The 22,149-nt window shown below is 35.9% G+C and overlaps 1 long non-coding RNA gene across 1 annotated transcript in view; it reads right to left on the bottom strand.

Annotated features, from left to right (window-relative positions):
- LOC139127315 (uncharacterized) overlaps positions 1-21,293 on the bottom strand; it is a 63,336-nt gene extending 42,043 nt beyond the window's left edge. Inside the window, exon 1 of the long non-coding RNA XR_011550975.1 lies at positions 21,184-21,293. This is a non-coding gene — a long non-coding RNA (uncharacterized lncRNA). The remainder of the gene's footprint in view (positions 1-21,183) is intronic.
- Positions 21,294-22,149: the final 856 nt, after the last annotated feature.

Genomic DNA, 22,149 nt, shown 5'->3' on the forward strand with positions numbered 1-22,149 from the left:
GTAGTTGTAGAAAACGAATAAAAAAGGAAATTTAAACTGAGTTTGAAGCCAGTGAGCGTCGTCCGGCATGATCGGCCCTGACTCTGTATACTGTATACATTTACATGTACTCCACACTGCACTGCACTGAACACGCACGTTCAACACAAAAAATGAGCAGCACTTTCACGGTTCAATTTGGAATTAAAAAACGATGTATTTTCGAAGGAAATGAAATTGCATCCCTACCGTCTATATCGAACTTGAAACATCACCTTTAAATATCATGCCATTCAAAAAGCCGACACGGTGAAATGCCAGACATGAAGAAAACGGAATGTTCATGCATCGACATCAGCATGATCAGCGAGCTGCATGGTATCAGCTGATCAATACGATCATTATGATGGTACTATGATGGTAATTATGATCATTATGCTAGTAACACAGCATTCATTGCAAACGATATCAAGAGAGTTCAACAATGTTATTCAAATGTTTATATTTCATTAATAATTGTGTCTATAAATTTAATTTTTGATTGCTTCTTGAGAAGAGCTATTTTATTTTGGGGGAACGAGAAAACGACGTAGACCGGTGCTTGAAAGGTACAGTTGACAAACATACTGGAGGGTCTCCGTCGCGATATCGTAAACAAGGCACTGGGCGAGGTGAAACCATAGACAAGGAGAAAAAACGATGATTGAAAGTTGTCTCCGATTACAGTCAGTGCATCAGAATTAGGTGGCCGAGATGTCAGATCATGAGGGGAGTCCACGGTCGTCATTATAGTTGGCATTAGCTGAACTTGACTTCTAGTAATTTCCGTAGACAATTCTGGTCAACGTTCGTGAAGCTGCCGTTGTTGGCCGGTTTACGGCTGGTTAGAGTAGCCTTTCACGTTTGCATCATTTTTGCCTACATGGCCACTGACATACATAATATGCCATGTGTCAAACCCAGTATCGTCTAGGAGTTTGCAAGCGTACTGAGTTCTGTTTCACCTATACGGCAACGAAGCGAACCATGTTGTAAACAAACGTAGTAGTACAACCAGCGTATCGGACGGGGACTGCATGCTGAGCGCGAGCCAGACAGAGCAGACAAGTGCATGCGGGAGGACTCAAAAATGTGATAAATCGTACAGTAAGACATTATTATCAATATTGTGCACCATTATCAAGATTTATAGTTTTGTGTATTACATGGTTTATCCGATACTTTCCCTCCTTTTAAATGCGCAGTCCTTTTTTCGTTTTCAAAAAAACTTGGATTGTTATGCTCGCTGTGGGGCCGCAATGCTGAATAATGGAATACATTATCAGTAATAATGTGTGGATATGACGTCACAAAATTCACTGGTATTGACAAAGCTATAATATAATGCCATACCCTGTGATTTTGTTTAATTCACTCTACTGTATGACTTCTTTCAGCCCCAAACATGTGTAGAGTAGGTTAACACAGAATCAAAGCTATTCCCTGTAGCATTGAGTAAATTACAGTCTGCAAATGCCTTTTACATTATATGAAGAAAAATATGTGTTACTGACCATGGAATGCAGGTAAACAATGACATATTTATCAAAAGCGCAAAGAAAACTGCTGAGTCAGCATATTTTGCTGGTTCTTTCACACAGAATTGTATCTTGCTATTATCTTGTAATGATGACACACTGTTTGAATATATTTTTCAAAATGACTCTTTATTTCAAGTGTATGTAAAATTTTTAAGAAAAAGGCAATATTACAAATATGTTTTCTTACATTTCTACATGCATTGACCAATGGAATAGTCTAATACCATACACCAATTTATAGTCACCTACGAAAATAATGTATATTGAATCACTTTGTTCTGTATGTCTGTAACATTCAAACCAGTTACCAGGGTACCAGATCAGAACTCAGCACTTTATTCTAGACACACCGGAAGAACAGACGTAGAATCGACGAAATCCTTGCTTGTCCGAGAATGCCTTCAATGTTGAAATTTAGATACAAACATACCCCCTAAAATGTTGAATTGTACTGCAGCTTGCCATGGGTCCAATATTTTTCTTATGGCCTTATTTGGATGTTGGGGAGGCTGAATTTGTTCGCCATCTGAGATCTTATGCCCAACTCACTGTTCTGTGTGTAAAACCTTATCAGATCAGAATCTTCTTGAGAATAAGATGACAAAACATCTTCTTTGAATGGAGGATAGTCCAGACCTAAGCTAAAGGAATGAAATATTCCGATTACTCCCGAGAAAAGTATGAAAATAAACATGAAAGCATAAAACAAGTGACTGCATGACATGCTAGTAATATTTTGAATTTAAACAGGATTGACATATCATTGTAACCAAACTGTTATAAATTTCAGAATAAAAGTAACAATTAATTAGAAAGCATTTGCAAGCAAAAGCGAAGTTCCAGAGACCAGAGCAGCGGAAGAAAAGAGAATATGTAACAAAGATTGGTGCAGAATGAAAGAGTGCTTGGGGTTTTAATATGCATGCACGTACCTATAGTGAGGGCTGATATTCGTAGAGCAGTGCATCATGGTAACTGTAGTATGTTTGTATGATATGGGCATTGTAGATGGCAGAGTTGGTAGACTTGACATAGATATGGTCTAGGAGGCTGCCTTTGAGTGTAGTTGGTTAGTGATAACTTGAACAATGTAGAACTTTGACATAACCTCTTTGATAGGGTGAACTTAAATAAGTACAAGGAGATTTTCAATTACTGTACAATGTAGCTGCAATTATTGTGTAGCGAGAGGTCGCTCGCTGAATTTTACGTTGAACGCGAACCCTACCCTGCCACAAGGCCTATTCCATGGGCGATTGGTTAATCAATTTTTTCAAAACCATTTGGTTTCGCCACAAAAACCAGGGATCAGCAGTGCGATCGCCTACTTAATAGGGTAGGTTCGCTTTCACCGTAAAACTAAAATTCAGCGAGCGACCTCTCGCTACAATCATTGCAGCTAAGTACGCGACGATACATAGCGGTAACAACAGAATACAACTAAAAGCAAGGCAGTCCATCCAGGGAATTACAGTACACAGATTACAAATGCCTACATGTACGGTAAAAAACGCAACAGATACATACGGGGGCGACAACGCACGGAAATGTATATCAGACGAGGGGAGACATCGGACCTAGGCCGTTGAACTTGAAAACCGAGGCCACATGGCTACCCACTCAGCTCCGGACAATCAACAAAGAAAGCCTCGTATATGTATACAAATATCTTCGGTAAAACTTATAATAAAGTTATAAAACCCATCTTCAAAATGCGATCGCTCTCCGAAAAGTCACAATGTAATGTCGTCCCATCCCATCGAACTAGAATCCCCTCCAATATCCATACGGCTGTTTACGATTGGTCATTAATGACAAGGCGTGCTCGTAGTACGTCCTTACGACTTGCATCTCTGCCACCTTCTCTGTGTTTTCCTTAGCATATTTTTTTTTGCTTGCTTGCTTGCTTGCTTGCTTGCTTGCTTGCTTGCGAGAGAGAGAGAGAGAGAGAGAGAGAGAGAGAGAGCGCACATAAGTGCAGTCTCGTGCCTCGAGTGCACCATGGTTACTTTATGTAAGGTAGAGTAACGTAAACTGTGGGTGCACGGACAGTATAACATTTGCTTAGTCTTCATTACCGTTGAAAAATCACCATTGAGTTTGCACTAATTTATTCTTGCCTCAGGTTGTGGATCATGATTCAACTTAAAGCAAGAAGGTAAATTAAGTGTTCAAAAGCCCAGAAGTTAATCCAAATAAATCTACAGTTACACATAATTTCATATGCATTTTTTATTCTTGAAACAGTCTGCAGACTGTTCTAAATCACCGCTCATGCAAAGCATGTTGTGACTGTACTACATGGCCAGCCTTGTTTATCTCATTACACATTCACGCATTTGTTTATCCTGTGGGATTTAAGTTTTGACAATCATCACATAGCAATGGCCAATTAAAACAATGGGACAAAACGAGGCAAGGGCACGGCTCCGCATCCATGTGTATTTATATCAGGCATATCTTTGTTTAAACTGCTGGCCCGTGATTATGTCTTGACATCCATCAAAAGAAAGGGCCTGTCATAATCTTCCAAATTGGCGCACAGAATAGTAATATTTCACGCTCAAAATACATTAGCGTTCTGGGACGCGAGTGATCAAGCTGATGTTTCTTTGTTTGGACTCCAACAATACAGCACAGTATCGACAACATGATCTCGCTCATTTACACATTTAAAAGAATTACCCAGTAACTAATTTTTCTCATGGAGGTATTCTGCGTACTACCCCCATGTTCTATTGTGTTTCAACCAATCGTAATATTGAGCCGTTGTCATCATTTTAATTTATTCATGGCGTGGGTTTGAAACAAAAGAATTGTAGCAAGCCACGCACGGGCAAGTGATAATTTCTACTTTTGTAATCTTTCCTAATGTCGGTAAATCAAAGTATTGTCTTATTATATTCTTTATGGCGTCGGCATCCGACATAGCCAAGATACTGTATAAATGGACACACTAACTCAGAGACTAACAAGGAGGACCGATAACCACGGTCACTCTCTTGTGGAGTGACCGAGACAGGACATTCACTCAGAAACTAGAACTTTGACCGAAACGAGAACTTGGACCACGGTCACTCCTCTGTGGAGTGACCAAGACTCAACAGAGGACAAACTTACTTGGTCCGACTGACACACAGGCAGATTCATGTATCGTTGACTGCGCCGTTAGGCGTAGTCATGGTTCCGTATTCAATAAATAAGTTCCAGTTACATCAACACTCGTCGTCAGATCCAGCTTCTTTCCTTTATGTTATGACGGGCCAATCAAAAACAAATACTGTAGAGGAGGCAAAATCTGTGATAACACTAGTAACAGTAACGTTTCATCGCCCAAGGTCATCTAGCCATGAACAGACAATTGTATGTGTACGTGCATCATGTACATGGGGCTATTATAGTACACTGGCTGAAGCGCAAAATGTCCACTTTGAGAATGACTTACAACAGCGTAATCATGCACATTTATTTGGCTTTATTTATGAGAGCGACTGTTTTGATTAAAGATATTTTGATATATAAAAATATACCAAACTTTATTCCCCGGCCTCTTGAAGTAGTGACACCTATGTTTGCATATGAATAAAATAAGAAAAGGACGACTTTTCTGAGCGCTTGAAGCCAAAAGAGAGGGTGAAGCGCCGATCAATATAGTCCGTGGGCTAGAGGGGGTCTACGTGCACCCCCCACAAGATAACAAACCTGTTTTTTTCAGAAGCTTTGGGATCCCTAGAATACGAAATGGAATTTTAACAGAAAAAATATAGGGATGCATAAGCTGTTATGGTCATGTTTTGAAGGGTACCGCAAAATCACGATTTAGCAAACCCAATTGCATTTTCATCAAATCTGTCTTCTTGTAAGTCACCTGCTGAGCTTATTTTTGAACATAATCTCACTTGTTTGGTATCATTAAAAAGGCAATTTCTTCTTCTTTCATATGACACATTGTACTATGCAATATCTTCTAGAGTTTTTGTGAAATATGACCAAAACTTACCCATACCCCAAAGTTTAACTTTGCAAATTACAGTAAATCTCAAATGCTACCAATTCTTTAGCTAGGCATAATAAAAGTGCAATGTTTTGCATGAAATTGGTTTTATTTGGTACAGGGATATGTCAGAAATATGAAATAGACTTTTAACAGAAAAACATATTGGGACTCTACAGCTGTAACAGTCATATTTTGAAGGGTACCGCAATATCACAGTGTTGCAGATTTGCATGCATTTTTGTTTAACCAGTCCTCCTATAAGTCATCTGCTGAGCTTGTTTTTGAATATAATGTAAGTTGTTGGTACCATTAGAAAGGTAGTTTATTCTTCTTTAAGATAACATGTTGTAACATGCAATATCCTTTATAGTATTCATGAAATAGGACCAAAACTTACCCCATACCCCAAAGTTTACGTTGAAAATTGCAGTCATAGCTAAAATCATATTCTACCAATTTTTTAGCAAGACACAAAAATCTGGCCAATTTTTGCTATTCAATCTGTTTTATTTGGTACAGGGTGATGTCAGAAATATTAAATAGACTTTTAACAGAAAAAATATTGGGACTCTACAGCTGTAACAGTCATATTTTGAAGGGTCCCGCAAAATCACAGTATTACAAACTCGCATGCTTTTTTGAAATCTGTCTGCTGAGCTTGATTTTTGACATAACCTGGCTTATAAGGTATCAATAGAAAGGTTATTTACTAATCTTTAAAATGACATATTGTTATATTGAATATCTTGTTTAGATTTTATGAAATAGGGCCAAAGCTTATTATGAAATAGGACCAAAGCTTACCCCATACCCCAGGTTTACACAGCAAATTACAGCGAATCTGAAACTCTACCATTTTTTTACAATTTATTTACTTTGTATACAAAGGGCAATGCCTGTATGCAACCTATGAAATCTGTGATTTTATTAAAAAAGTATGTCTCACAAATATGAAATTAACTTTAAACAGGAATAGAAATGATTTTGTAGCCTTTTGGATCATATTTGGAAGGGTACCCAGGTATCATGGCAACTTTGCCGAAACACATAAATTTGCCATATATGGGTTCCCCCTCCAAAAATGATCCAAATGGCTACTAAATAGTATCATCTTCCCGTTAAAAGTTTATTTCATACTTGTGACATACTTTTGTAACAAACAAATCAGATTTCATACAAGAATTGCCTTTTGTATTATGTGTAGCAAAAAATGGTAGAATTTAAGATAAGCCGTAATTTGCGATTTGAACTTTTGGGGTATGGGGTAAAGTTTGACCATATTTCAGGAAAACTATGAAGGACATTGCATATTACAATATGTCATCTTAAAGACGAATAAATTGCCCTACTAATGATACCCAACAAGCCAGGTTATGTTACAAAATAAGCTCAGCAGATGACTTACAAGAAGAATAATTTAACAAAAAAGGTGCCAGTCTGCGGTACTGCGATTTTGCGTTACCCTTCAAAATATGGCTGTTACAACTATACAATCCAAATATTTTTTCTGTTAAAAGTCTATTTCACATTTCTGACATAACCCAGTACCAAATACAACAGATTTAATACCAAAACAGTGCCCTTTTTATCATGTCTAGCTAAAAATTTGCGGAATTTGATCACGTTAGCTATGACAGTACTTTCTATATAAACCATGGGATATGGGGTAAGTTTGGTCATATGTTATGAAAATTATACAAGATATTGCATGTTACTATATTTCATTTTAAAGGCGAGTAAATTACCTTTTAAATGATGCCTAACATACCATGTTGTATTCAAAAACAAGCTCAGCAGACAACTTACAAGAAGACAGGTTTAACAAAAACTCATGCGAGTCACCAATATTTTGATTTTGTAGTATACTTCAAAAATGACTGTTACAGCTATAACATCCCAATATTGTTTCTGTTAAAATATTATTTTATATTTCTAACATGTTTCAGTACCAAGTAACACAGATTTAATACAAACATTGCTGTTTTCATTGTGTGTAGGTAAAAACTCAATAGAATCTGACGTTAGCTATGGCAGTATCTTTGGATATACACTTAGGGGTATGGGGAAAGTTTTTGTCATATTTCATGATAACTATAAAAGATATTGCATATTAGAATATGTCATTTAAAACACTACTTACTTACCTTTCTAATGATACCAATCAAGTCAGGTTATAATCAATAACAAGCTCATCAGACGACTTATAGGAAGACAGATTTAACAAAAACGCATGCGGGTCAGTAATACTGAGATTTTGCTGTACCCTTAAAAATATGACTGTTACAGCTATAGAATCCCAATATTTTTTCTGTTAAAAGTCTACTTCATATTCTTAACATGTCCCCGTACCAAATAAAACAGATTTAATACAAAACATTGCCCAATTTTTTTATGTCTACGTAAAAAATTGGTAGAATTTGATTTTAGCTATGACTGCAATTTTAGATGTAAACTTTGGGGTATGGGGTAAGTTTTGGTCATATTTCATAAAATCTATACAAGATATTGCATGTTACAATATGTCATTTTAAAGACTAGTAAATTATCTTTCTAATGATACCTAACAACTTACATTATATTCAATAAAAAGCTCAGCAGATGACTTATAAGAAGAGAGATTCAACAAAAATGCATGCGAGTCAGGAATACGGAGATTTTGCCGTACCTTTCAAAATCTGACTGTTACAACTACAGAATTCCAATATTTTTTCTGTTAAAAGTCTATTTTATATTTCTGACATGACCCATTACTGAATGAAATAGATTTCATACAAAAAATTGCCTGATTTTATATGTCTAGGTAAAAATTGGTAGAATTTGATTTTAGCTATGACTGCAATTTTCAATGTAAACTTTGGGGTATGGGGTAAGTTTTGGTCATATTTCATGAATACTATACAAGATATTGCATGTTACAATATGTTATCTCAAAGAAGAATAATTTACGTTTCTAATGGTACCTAACAAAATAGATTATATTCAAAACAAGCTCAGCAGATGACATATAGGAAGACAGAACATACATACATACATACATACATACATACATACATACATACATACATACATACATACATACATACATACATACATACACACAGACGCCATTTTGCCACCTTATACGAATACCTCCCATTTGCATATATACATATGCATATGTTGGAGCTAATAATGAAAATAGACAAAGTTCAGAAAATTAAACAATAAAGTAAATACTACAGAATTTTCATATACGGTAGGTAGTTCTCCTTTTGGAGGATGTGATGGCCCTGTTTGGTTTGTGTGTACAGTATGTAGATGATACAGCATTTCAGACTCAAAAACATTTCCACAGTTGCCACTAAGGGAGCCGTCATTATTTACGGCCTGGGGGGGGTCGGAGGAATTGCTTTCGAAACTCCAAAATTTCGAGTAACCCCCCCCCCTGCCAACCATGACGTGTTTGAGTAACCCCCCCTCTCTGCTACAGAAAATTTGTGTGACCCCCCTCCCCCCCAAAAAATTGGGAAAGTTAAATATCTATACAGTAAAATGGATTGCTGCTGCGACAGGCCCTGTACAGACCCTGATTAAACCTGTGGTATAGGTCTTTGTCTGAAGGAGGTTCCAATTGCTGTGGCAGGGGCTGATGTACAGGTCTGTAATCAGTGCTCTGGTGACATACAGTTATTCTGTAGGAATTTTTTTCAGGAGGGGGAAGATGTGGTGCGAAAGCACCACAAGAGACCGCATAAGCGGTCGCGGGGGGAGGTCAGAAGGGGGGTGTCCCCCCTCCTGCCATTGGAGCTTTTGAAAAATAGAGATTCAAATGGTGTTATTTGGTGGCACTTGGGAAGTATTTTTTTCGTATAAAAAACTCAAAGGAAAATAAATCTGAGACAGTATTCCAAAACTTATATTTCAGTTCACTGATTTCAACTATATTTTTTGAAACCGAAAAATAGCGACAGACATACATTTATTCACATTTATTATTTATTATTATTTTCCTGCAATAAAAGATGGGTTTGTTGTCAAGGCATTCAACTGGTTTTAAACTTTATAGCATCAGAATAAGCTTGCTTTACACATTTTCCCCTATCGGTAACCTATACAATGTAGAATATAGAAAGCAGACGTTTCTCATTAATGATCAGGCAAGTATATCAATCTTTAATCAGGAAATACTGAAAAATGTACTCAGTACTAGACTCTAACATAAGGCTTGTCACGTCGAATAGCTGATCATTCTCGTCTGAAGATCACAATAACGTGAAACACATAGTGTAATGAGATTTTAGTTTCTACTTGAAACCACCTGTATTATGATTTATATATATATATATATATATATATATATATATATATTGTGTGTGTGTGTGTGTGTGTGTGTGTGTGTGTGTGTGTGTGTACACAAATACCGGGTATGAATATACATATCTTTACTATTATTGTTGTATTAATTCGTAACTCCACTAAATGCTTCAATACATGTCAACAAAATTGAGTAGCCCCCCTTTCTTGTTCTCCACTTTTGAGCAACCCCCCCCCTTGTAGCTTTCGATTTTTTGAGTGACCCCCCCTCAGATTCCTCCGACCCCCCAGGCCATAAATAATGACGGCTCCCTAATACTTGTGCCAGGCACGGTCCCTCTATCATACAGGGGCTGTGGGCTACTAGGTGAGTGACATCTTCGTTGCATTGGGCTTCACCTGCCTCTGTATCTTCATGACCTCTGACACCTTCAGTGTCTTCAATTGTGCACCATGGTAGACGTTATCCTATTCTTTATTGACCTGGATAAAACAAAACCAAATGTAAATAAATAAATTTCTACGTCAATTCGAAGAATAATGCACAGTTTGTACAAAAAACATTTAGTAAACATAGGGCCAAGTCCCTGAAGCTACTATGGACATGGATATAAAATTAAGTATTTCCTGACTGTATGAATTATCTCACTAAGGTCATCCTAGGGACCTGTAAACCAAATATTAAAGCTGTCTGACCAGCGGTTTTGAAAAAACAAGCGACCCAACAGTCGACAGAGCTCTGCTGTGTAATGTAGAGAATAACTTTTTGTGACACATGTATTGATGAAGAAGGTGGATATCTTTGATAGCTCATTTCAGGATGGCCTGATCAAAAATGGCAAAATTAGCTGCAAAAATACAAAATTGAAGATTTCATCATAATTTCAATATATTACATTAAGATACAGCCTAGGAACCTGTATACCAAATATCAAAGCTATCAGATAAGTAACTTTTGAGAAACAAATATTTTGACCAAAAATGGCAAAAATTGACCCAAAAATACAAAAATTGAAGATTTCATCAAATTTCAATATATCACACTAAGACAACCCTAGGAACCTGTATACCAAATATCAAAGGCATCAGACAAGTAGTTTTTGAGAAACACATTTTTTGACCAAAAATGGCAAAAATTGCACCAAAATACAAAATTGCAGATTTCGTCATATATTCAATAAATCATATTTAGTTTATCTGTAGGAACCTGTATACCAAATATCAAAGCTGTCAGACAAGTGGTTTTGATGAAATAAAGTTTTGACCAAAAATGACAAAAAATTCCTTAAAAATACAGATTTGCATATTTCATCACAATTTGAACAAATCTAAGTTGGGTTATCCCTAGGGACCTGTATACCAAATAACAAAGCTGTCTGACCAGCGGTTATGAAGAAGAAGATTTTTTACCAAAAACGCCTTTTTGGCACTAATTTGCATATTTTCAACAATATCAAAATTTAAAAAAAAACCAGTTTCTCAAAATCATATTTTTCATCTACACAACAAATATAAATCAGTAAGTACTGCGGTTCTCAAGATATTTGAGTGAGCAGACGCCTCACAAACGGACATAAATACATATATACATACATACATACATACATACTGACGCCAGGCGAATACCCTTTCCAATAGCTTCTATAGACTATAGTTTATAGTAGCTAACAACCACACCAAATTATTTAAATGTTCATTGTGTGTATCTATCAATGACAGACCTACAGTGTCAGAAAGACAGCAGCAAAATTGTTGATGAAGGGCAGAAACAGATACCATAGCAGGGTAACACGTTGACAAGATAAGGTGACACAGAAGACACACTGTGCATACAGACAATTGACATTCAAGACTTCTGATGACACTGTTAGTGTTTGATATTTACAAACATGATACAGAATATGATACATGATTATGTCATGGCATCACTTGAAAAACAGGGAAAAGAAACGTCTTGATTTAGTGCGATAAGATTAGATGGGTTAAGAGAAAATGTTAGCAATGCTTTTGACAATAAAAGTTGACACTTAGTTTTAGGATCTTGATATACCGATTACATCATCTTGTTTATCCTTTTATAGAAAAAAGCAAAGTCTGTTTCAACTTTGAGTTACTTTGAATAGTTTATAAAAACTTAGTTGTAAAATGTATCTTCTGTTGGGCAAAAAGAAGACTCTATGAATATTAGATACAAGGAATCAAAGATTAGAAGACAGTGCAGTATGTGAGACAATATACTGACATGTGGAAGTGAACTGGATTCATTGAGACCAACTGACGGCAGATAATCTTATCATAAACATGTTTAATTCCCAAGTATAAATCTAAGAGTAACATGATGAATCATGTCACATACAGTTTTGAGTACTGTATCAGCCAGGCTATAAAATTAGAAAATTAGAAAAAAGATAATTTAAAATGGCAAATACAACATGATTTATGAACAAAGAAAGTATACAATCAAAATAAACTTGTAGAAGCATATACTGATCCAAAACAGATAGATGATTATGAAATTTAGAATAATTGAATAAGCACTAGAGAATGTTAGAAACAAACTGTTAGCATGGCCAATAAAAAGCAACACAAAAACATTATACAAGGAATCAGTTATTAGACTGAAAGCCTCTCAAGAGCAGTAACTTGACATATTTGTCCTGTTTTGAGGAATAGGGAATTTTTCATTTCAAACGAAATATATCGGATGGGACTGAAGAAAAACCAAATAAACCTTAGTGAAACTGTGAAAGTGAAATTTTTGGTGATACTCAAGGACAGATTTTGACATGGAAGTTCAAAATTCCACACAAAATTGTTTTACAGAAATTAAAAACTCAAAATATTACCTAAATCCCATTCCAGTGTGGCCACCACAATATTTATTACAATAAATCACCAACATGAAGTAAAGAAAAAAATATCTTTATCATTTGAGAGTATTTACAAAGAAAGACGACAATAATGTACAACCCAAACATTCAGTATTACCAGGTTAAAATCAAAGAGAAGAGAAATACCAGACACTACAAAGCAGCGTGAGATTATTTAGAAAAGGAAAATATTGACAAACAATAAACAAAGAATGGTTAACATTGTGATACAGTCACTCAACTCTATAACTTTCAAATGAAATTTAAAACTATATATTACTTTTAATGACAAAGAACTTACTATACTACAAACAACAAGTAAGAAAGGAGAAAAATTTCCAAGCATAGATTGTTCACAAATCTCAGGTCAGTTAATTTAGAAAATTCAGAAAATGATACCAAAATAAATTTGCACTGCGACAAAAATTATCCAAATAAATATGTAAATACTGCAAGAAAGACAAAGTCAAAAAGGAAAAAAACTATGACATTGACAGTACAATAAACAAATCAGCAATGGTACGTCTTCTTCAATACAGAAATAGACTTTGAGAGAGATTATAGAGACAGAAAAAGCTGGAGTGGAAATTTGGGCACACAAATGAAAAATACAACACAAAGAATAAAAGTTTTGGAGAAGACTCTAAAAATGTTTGTAAGGCTAATCATAACCAAACAGAAAACAGATAGATAAACAAAGACACTGTATGTATCTATTTTCGACATAAAAAAACAATAAAACAATTTACAACCTGGCAACTCTATCTGTAAAACAAGAGCTAATTAGCAATACAATGACTTACCTTATGGACTGAAAATCACATTTTCCATCGATAAAATGCAAATATGTTGCCATGGAAACGTGTTACTTACATGAACATATGATTGACATCAAACACAACAAAACAATTTACAACCTGGTAACTCTCTCTGTTAAACATCACTGTAATCACTGTAATACAATGACTTACCTTATGGACTGAAAATCACATTTCCATCAATAAAATGCAAATGTGTTGCCATGGAAATGTGTGCATTACATCAACATGTACATGTGATTGACATCAAAACACACCAAAACAATTTACAACACGGAAACTCTATTAGTAAAACGTGAGCTAATCATTGCCATGCAATGACTTACCTTACGGACTGATTCCACCAATGAAATACAAATATGTTGCCATGGAAATGTGCGAGTTACATAAACATGTAAGGAAGTTGTTCCTTTAAATGTTCCATGTGTTTGTGTAAACAAAAGAAATTTGCATTCAGTCAACATTTGTGAGATCAGGAATATGTTTGACTTCATAGAAATTGTAGTTTACAAATTTACCTTTGACTATTGTTTATGTTTTGTTTACGAAGGCAATCCGGTCAAGGGGACTGTCCTTGAAGTGTTTGGGTCTGGATCATTGCCGGGACAATTTAATTGGACCAGAGGAATATACATCAAGAAGAACGGTCAATGGGTTTTATGTGATTATTTGAATCGTAGAGTTCAGGTTATTGATCCAATCAAACTCTGCTGTGATCTCATCTTACAATTCCATGCATTTCAGTCATTTTATCCATGGAGTGTCACAGTGGATGAAGACAATGACAAATACTTTATGAGTGACCAAGGGAATGGCCAAGTTGTGGTGAGTTCTGGACAAAGCAAGATTTTAAACTGTTTTGGAAGCAAAGAAGGAATTGATCCAAGCAGTATCTGCTTGAGTCCTGATGGTTTTATATTCATTGGCGACTTGAATGGATATGTGAGAAAATATAAGAAATCTGGTGATCACATTGCAAGAACTAAACAAGGACAAGTCAGTAAACCCAGGGGTCTGATTTTAAATAAGAAATGTATTTTTGTATCAGATTATGTCAGGAAATGTGTTTATGTTTTGAATCACCAGATGCAAAGTATAAGAGACATTGGCAAGGGACACTTAAAGGGGCCCTATGGTTTGTGTTTTGATCACCAACAAGATGGCATATATGTTTGTGATTACAATGGGCATTTAGTGGTTCACTTAAATTGTGATGGTGAATTTCTCAGCTATATAGGTCAAGGTCAGTTAAGGGAACCACTTCACATTGCACTGTGTAAGGATAATCCATACAGATTAGTTGTAACACAGGATCACTGTATTAAACTACTGTACATATAAGCAGACATGACACCACATCATGTCAACTCTGCAGGGATATCTCTAGTGAAAGTCTACAATTTTTTTTGACAAATTTTACACAACACATTGCAACTGCAGGCTGTAAATGTGTATTTTTTTGCTGTTATTTCAATAAATTTTCATATTTATTGCTAATTTTGGATTCAAACATGATGTTTTTAGTTTGACAGACTGTTTTATCAAACTTTTCCGTAAAATATACTTTTTTACCCTTGAGGGAATAACGTAAATAAAGTTATTATTTTCATTTATGATTTTTATACACTTTCTGACAGCAGCTTGTATTGTGAAATATTTGTCGGCATACTTTTTTACCCTTTAGAGATATGTGCATGAGTGTACAGAAGCAAACATAGAAGCAGACATGACAATATAATATGTCAAGTCTGCAGGTATATTTCTGGTGAAAATCTACAACTTTCCAGACTAATTTTACACAACACGATGGAAACGACAGGCTGAAGATGTGGAATTTCAACTACAAAATGTAAAGATTTAGGAATTTTTGGTCAATTTTGGATAAGACACTATGTTTTTCCCCTAACATGTACAAAATATTGGGTATTAATGAGAAAAATATTCACAGTTGTACTTTTTCATGTTTTAGAAAATTATACAGCAGCAGACTTCACGTCATTTAACAGCAAATATGCACCCCGTTGCATCCGTGTTGGTAAAAACCTTGCTTCTCGGAAAGCTTGACGAATTTCACTGAAATGTGCGTGCAAAAACATACCTCAACATTCCGATGACTGTTTTGTATTTACAGGTGTCTTGATTGCTCTAGTCAGTCTTGATTGTCTGTCTAGTATAGGTATAGTTTCCGCACTTTTAATGAATTTTCACGGCGATCGCGGGCGGCGACCTTGTCGACAGGTCGAAATGTTCCGGCTAATTATAATCGACGAAATAGCAAAACTGCGAAATGGTGAAATGAAGAAATAAAGAAGCTGAGTAGTAAATTCAAATATTTATATAGAAATAATGAGAAACTGAAATGTGTAGGATGAACAAATCCGACAAACAGCAAACAGAGGTTCGATTCGATGTAACACCTGCTCTACAAGCTCTCCATTGTCCTGTTATTACAGCGCCCTCATGTGAGTACGGGAAGTGAGAGAAATTAAAGGGAGGGAGGGCCGGAATTTTTTTCAAAATGACGCTGTGCGTAAAACAGTGACCCTTCAAAAGTGTTGGTGACCTCTCTTATTTTCATGCACACCAACAGTGACCTTCCCCTACATGTCACAGGCAATATCAATAATATTTAGGCCTTTTTTTCTTGTGGACATCTTGGATTTTAACGTTAAAATAGACCTTCTTTGTATAATACTTGATCAATCAAATTTCTGTACATTCACTTTGTAGACCATATGGCCAGGCTGCTACATTGCAAACATCAATGTCTTAAACCATGTCCACATTAATCTTGCGATGAAGATTTTGAAAGTGTTATTTTTTCTGAATTTTCTATGACCTTTGTCCTGCCCTAGACCTTGCAGCAAAGCTATGACTGTATCGTTTCCTACATACAGTCCGAGAGGGCTGGTGTATATTGAAAAAATAACAGTAAGGGATGAACCCTATAGAGCTAGAGATCTGATATTTGTGGACAGGTATGATTATGTAAGCAAAGTTTTCCGCCAAAATTTCACGTTACCAGGATGATGTTTGACGTTGATTTCATCAATATGCCTAGAACTCAGTAACTTCAAGAGCTACAGCCTTCTTATTTGGTGGGATGAGGCACTTAATGGCGTAACATCCTGGACCTTATTAATTCGTGATAACACCAGCCCTCCCTCCTGGTAATTTCTGTCCAGTCCCTCATTTCGCTATTTCGCAGTTTCGCTTTTTCGCCGATTATAATTAGCCACATGTTTCAACTGAAAGACCACATCAGCCGAATTCAAATGAAATATTTGGTCGCAAGAGGGCGGTATGATCAATATCGCCATCAGAGAATGCTTTTGCAGCTCAGAGCCGGTAATTTTGTCATCTGATGGGGCAATTGTACCCGTGGATTCTAATAATGTTACATTGTTGTTGTTGGTTTAGGTTGTTTTTCTCTTTCGTATTATAGTAAATAACTAAAGATAAAAAGTTTAAGTTACTCACTGCGGTCACTGTCATCAAGGAATAATCCCATTTTACTGCCTAGTAAATCACTGGGAAGACAGGGAATCGACGCCACGTTATAGAGAAGTCTGTAAGTGTGTAGCGTGAACCCGAGCACTGGGCAGTCACAATGAAATAGTATTGAATAGATATGTAGAAATTTTGATACTCTGAAAATTACCGTTTTCCAAAATGTTCTAGAAGAGTGGGTGACATTGAGCGTAAACATTTCAAATGCATTCAAGAAGAAGCCCACCAGTGTTAAAAGTTATCATATTTAAATTGTTAAGTTTTTGCGTTAATATTTTTATTTTAAACTAAATGTTCTGTTTATTTTTTAGGGTTGAAAGAAATAAAACCAATGCCTTACTATGGCTTTCACTTTTTTCCTGAATAAAATTTACTCCCGCCGTCGATTAAAAATATGTTTAAACATTTTCTTTGCGTTGAAACACCGTTTCATAGGAGTTCGCAGCGCGAAAAAGGTATATAAAAGAACGTTTTGCTCTCAGTTTGACTTTTTTCTATGACAAAACTGACAGAGCTGAAACATCTGGCAGATTTTACCTTTTATTTTATTGCTAAAAGAACATATGTATACAGAAAGTGTCTGGACATGAAACCCATAATCCTTAATTAATGTCTATCATTGACATTTTGTGAGAATATTGATGATATTTCATGACAAATACTTTGCAGAAATGAATGTTTCTTTGGCTCGTAGAAAGTAAAGGTGGGAGTGTAAAACACTTCACAAAAAATCTCAAATTTACGACTATGATAAATTTTTTGTGAATCACCGATAAAAAGGAAAGCATGGCTGAAAAACAATACAAATTAAACTATCTTTAAACGGGTATAGAAAAACAGCATCGAAATAACAAAATTTATAGGCAATTAAGAGAATCATTTTGGATTAGAAAACTGGACACAATAAACAACGGAATCAACAGAAAAAAAATAGGCTGCCACCCCCACCAGAGGGCATGGACAGGCACCAGAAACTGTTACATAATTGTTACATATTTCTTCTTTTGTCATGCAAGGAGTTTTGAACTTGACAGTGGCAGTTCTAGATTAGTGACTGTAGTGGACCCAATGAAGAAGAAGGGCTTAGTCCCTTCGAAATATCTGGGATTTTCAAGCTCAGGGTGGAATATTGATACACTTTAAAAACTATAAGATAAATGAACATCATTCACTCACATATGACCTGTATGTGATGTTTTCTTGGAACTGACAATTCTCATAAAAACTTTCCAATTGTAAATGTGACGATCCATTGATTATGTATCTTATTTTTTGCTTTCAAGACTCAATATTTTTTGAGATTAGCCATTTCTCACATTGTAAATACAAAAGGTTGATATTTTTAACGTGCATTCATTAGAGGGATTCACCTTTTGTGTGTAATACTGCAGACCCTGAGATAAGTAGAAAACTCCATGCATCTCTATAAGTAGGAAACTAAATGCTTTTTATGAATTCTATTGCTGAATGGACGGTACATTATACATCTGTATTCAATGTGAAAGTGGGTTCTTCCGTATTGATATTAACATATGAATAGGATGCTCCAAAATACAGAGGGGTGGCACACCCCTATAAATCCCATTGGGGAGAACCCGTGAAATCATTTTGCTACTTGCTTAGAGAAACGACTTTACCAAAGACAACATTCACACACACTTTACAAAAGACAACATACACAAACCGCTTTATACCAAAGACAACATTCACAAACCGCTTTACCAAAGACAACATTCACAAACCACTTTACAAAAGACAACATACACAAACCGCTTTACAAAAGACAACATACACAAACCGCATTACAAAAGACAACATACACAAACCACTTTACCAAAGACAACATTCACAAACCGCTTTACCAAAGACAACATTCACAAACCACTTTACCAAAGACAACATTCACAAACCACTTTACAAAAGATAAAATTCATCTTTCTTATAACATTATTTCAATTTTCTTTCAACTCTCATCATCAAATGCTCTGAAAAAGAATCCATTTGACAGTTGAAAGTTTTATTTACAAAAAATATACAACTTACCAACAATGACAAAAGGCCATATCTAGAACGGGCAGAGGTATTATTATCTTGCTGAAAACCCTAAATTACAAGTACAAATCATACATGAAGTAATTTTCATGAAAAGAGTCCACTTAGTACAGGTCAACTTTTGAGTTGTAGTCCCACTGTTTCCATGACTACAGAGGTCATAAACTCAGAATCAGGTAAACACAGGGTGCAGATATCACTAACATGCAGTGGGTAGCAGAAGGTGGAAGGCAAGACTGTACTTTCAAATCCATGAAATGATCGTGAAACACAGTAATGTGCATTGGGAGTTTGACAAACAATAGTTACAAGGGTCAATAATCAGTTCCAGGGTAATTATCTGCGATGGCTATACGTTATGTGAGAAATCTAGCAAGTACATACTGTTCTCGTGTTTATGGTGTTGGCCATTGATACATGTAGGTACCTTGGCCACAAAATACGTCAGGAAGAGACGTTGCATTTCATTTGTATGTAAATACGGTTGTACAGATTGACTTGTATATGTGTCCTTACAAACACCAGCTCAGACGAAGGGACAACATCTTGAGAGAAGAAACTATTATGGTCGGGGATGGGCCGGCAAATTCTTCATGCGCATCGGTCAAAATAAGTGACCCCCCTACCCATTCTACCAAAAATTGATGACCCCCTTTCAAGATGACAACATTTCATGACCCCCTCCCCTATATTGCTTGGGTAAAGCTGCACACGCAAACACATCGGGGAGGGGGTATGGAGCGATAGAATCCAAAAAAAAAAGAGCTTAGATTTTTTCAAATTACCTTCCTTACAAATTCACAGGTGTTAGTGCTCAGATTTCCCTTCTGATTCGCTATAATTTTGAAATTACCCCTCAAAGAGGTTGGACAATAATTACTGGTGGATCGAAATATTTTTGCGCAAGAATGTGTGTACAAAATTTTGATATTCGGATTTAATTAAAAATCAGCTGTTGATAATGTTTATTTACTATACATGGTAGTCTATGAGAAAACTATGTGATACTTTTTCAATGCAAAACTATAACTATGCATTTATAGATATTTGCTAATTTAGATAAATGCATGTGGACAAAAGTTTGACCTTAGAATTTCACTAAAGTAAAATATTGAAGTTTGTGGGATATTGCAATGGCAGCTACTATGGCCATATTGAAGGAAAATTTTCAATAAAACTCTATTTGTAAATAACATGTTACATGTATTAAGGTTACTGACCTCAATATTTGAAGTTCACTGAATTGAAATGAAGTCTACAAACATATGTATGTAAATCTTAACAATGCTAATTATTTTTGAACTATCTTAAAATATATCAACTAAGCCTCTTGATCTATCCTAATTAAAACAATTTCATAAAACAATAAGCATCATGATCAGGTTCATAACATTGAATAATAATGGCACATATTAATTATGGAAATCTTTATATATTCTACATACAATTCAGAAATTATGTAGTGTCGGTATTTTACAGTATATCCATGAGCCAATGTAGACACAGCAGTGTACTGCGTACTTTGCGCTGACTAAACATGCATGTCAAAATGATTTTTACACAAATAATCATGCATATTGTAAACACCGGAAGGACTACAGTATTATTGGTAATTTATTGGCAGCCTGTGGGGGTATGCAATGGGTCATCTAGTATACTCTACCACAGTGCCAAGTGTTATTATTGTTTGCACTACATCAACCCTTTTGTGTTTTAGAGTGTAACATTTGAAGTTATCCAATGCAAAGAATACCAAGCCTTTCTACGGAACAGTTGTAATAATAATAATGACTGTCACTAGCAATTTTAATCCCAGTTCAATCCTCAGTAATACTACCTCTATATGAAGCAATCGTAATCGTTTCTGTCACTTTGAAACATTTCTGTCGAATCATCAAATTAAGTTGATTGTATCATTGTTATTTCTACAGCAATTGTCGTTGTAAATATGCAATAAAATTTTTTAAGAGAAATTCATCTAGAAATGACCATTAAAAACTGAACAAAGTAGAAATTGTACATGTGTTACATGTATATACCGGTACATATACAATGTTTTTGCTAGGGTTGGGTAATAACGGTACAATGATTTTGGAACCCCGGTAACATTTCTGCTGTCCCCTGACCTGACTGCATTGATATACGAAGGGTGTTAACCCTGGTAAAATGACTGGGGAACCCCAGTAACATTTACCTGCTTACTGTCCTTAGCAAAAACACATATATCTATGCAGCCTCTCACTGATATCAGCCTCCACATCAAATATTGTCCATTGTACAGAATGGCAGAACGGCATCAATATTTACAGGTATGTGTCCTCCACATCCGGGTCTATGGCAGTGTTTTCCAGCATTATGATAATGTTTGGTTGGTGGGATTTCAGGGCCAATATCAACTGCTTATACGCATGAGCACCGCGGAACGGAAGACAATCGATGAACACTCTAGCCTTGCCACTGCTCGTCGTAGCACTCTTGATCCTGTCGTAGTCGGCGTGGGTCAATACGCCCTCCATCACAAGATACTGCACAACTCCTTGGTTGTCCATGTCCAGGATGTATGTGTGTAAGTGCGTAAGTATGATGGATGGATGGATGGATGGATGTATTCTACATGTATGAATGCGTGCGAGATGATTATTATTCCTCTCTAAATACATTTTCCATCTATCCTATCTCTGAAATAAGCATGATTGTGTGAATTATTTTTTTTCTTAGTCTAAGGTGGACCGATAACAAACTGGTTAAGCCAAGGTCCTGTGAGGGGGCATTGTACTTGAAACATCGACAACGTATGTCGATATATTTGTGGTCGTTAGAGGGCGCCTTTTTACAAACTTGTGGAACATTTCCAAATGCTCGATATATTTAGTTTCCTTTTCTGTGGATTTATGCACTTAAAAAGTTAATAGACTTTTCAGGTGCGTTGTGTTATATAGGAGACGCATGTAGGAGCCAGTTATCCATATCATTCGGGATGGAAACCAAACAGAAGGCCATGCAGTACATGTCTGCAGGGGAATGTTAAATTCTAAGGGTAATTTTTACAG

This window comes from Ptychodera flava, unplaced genomic scaffold (genome assembly GCF_041260155.1).
Source record: "Ptychodera flava strain L36383 unplaced genomic scaffold, AS_Pfla_20210202 Scaffold_30__1_contigs__length_3116999_pilon, whole genome shotgun sequence".
Lineage (NCBI taxonomy): Eukaryota > Metazoa > Hemichordata > Enteropneusta > Ptychoderidae > Ptychodera > Ptychodera flava.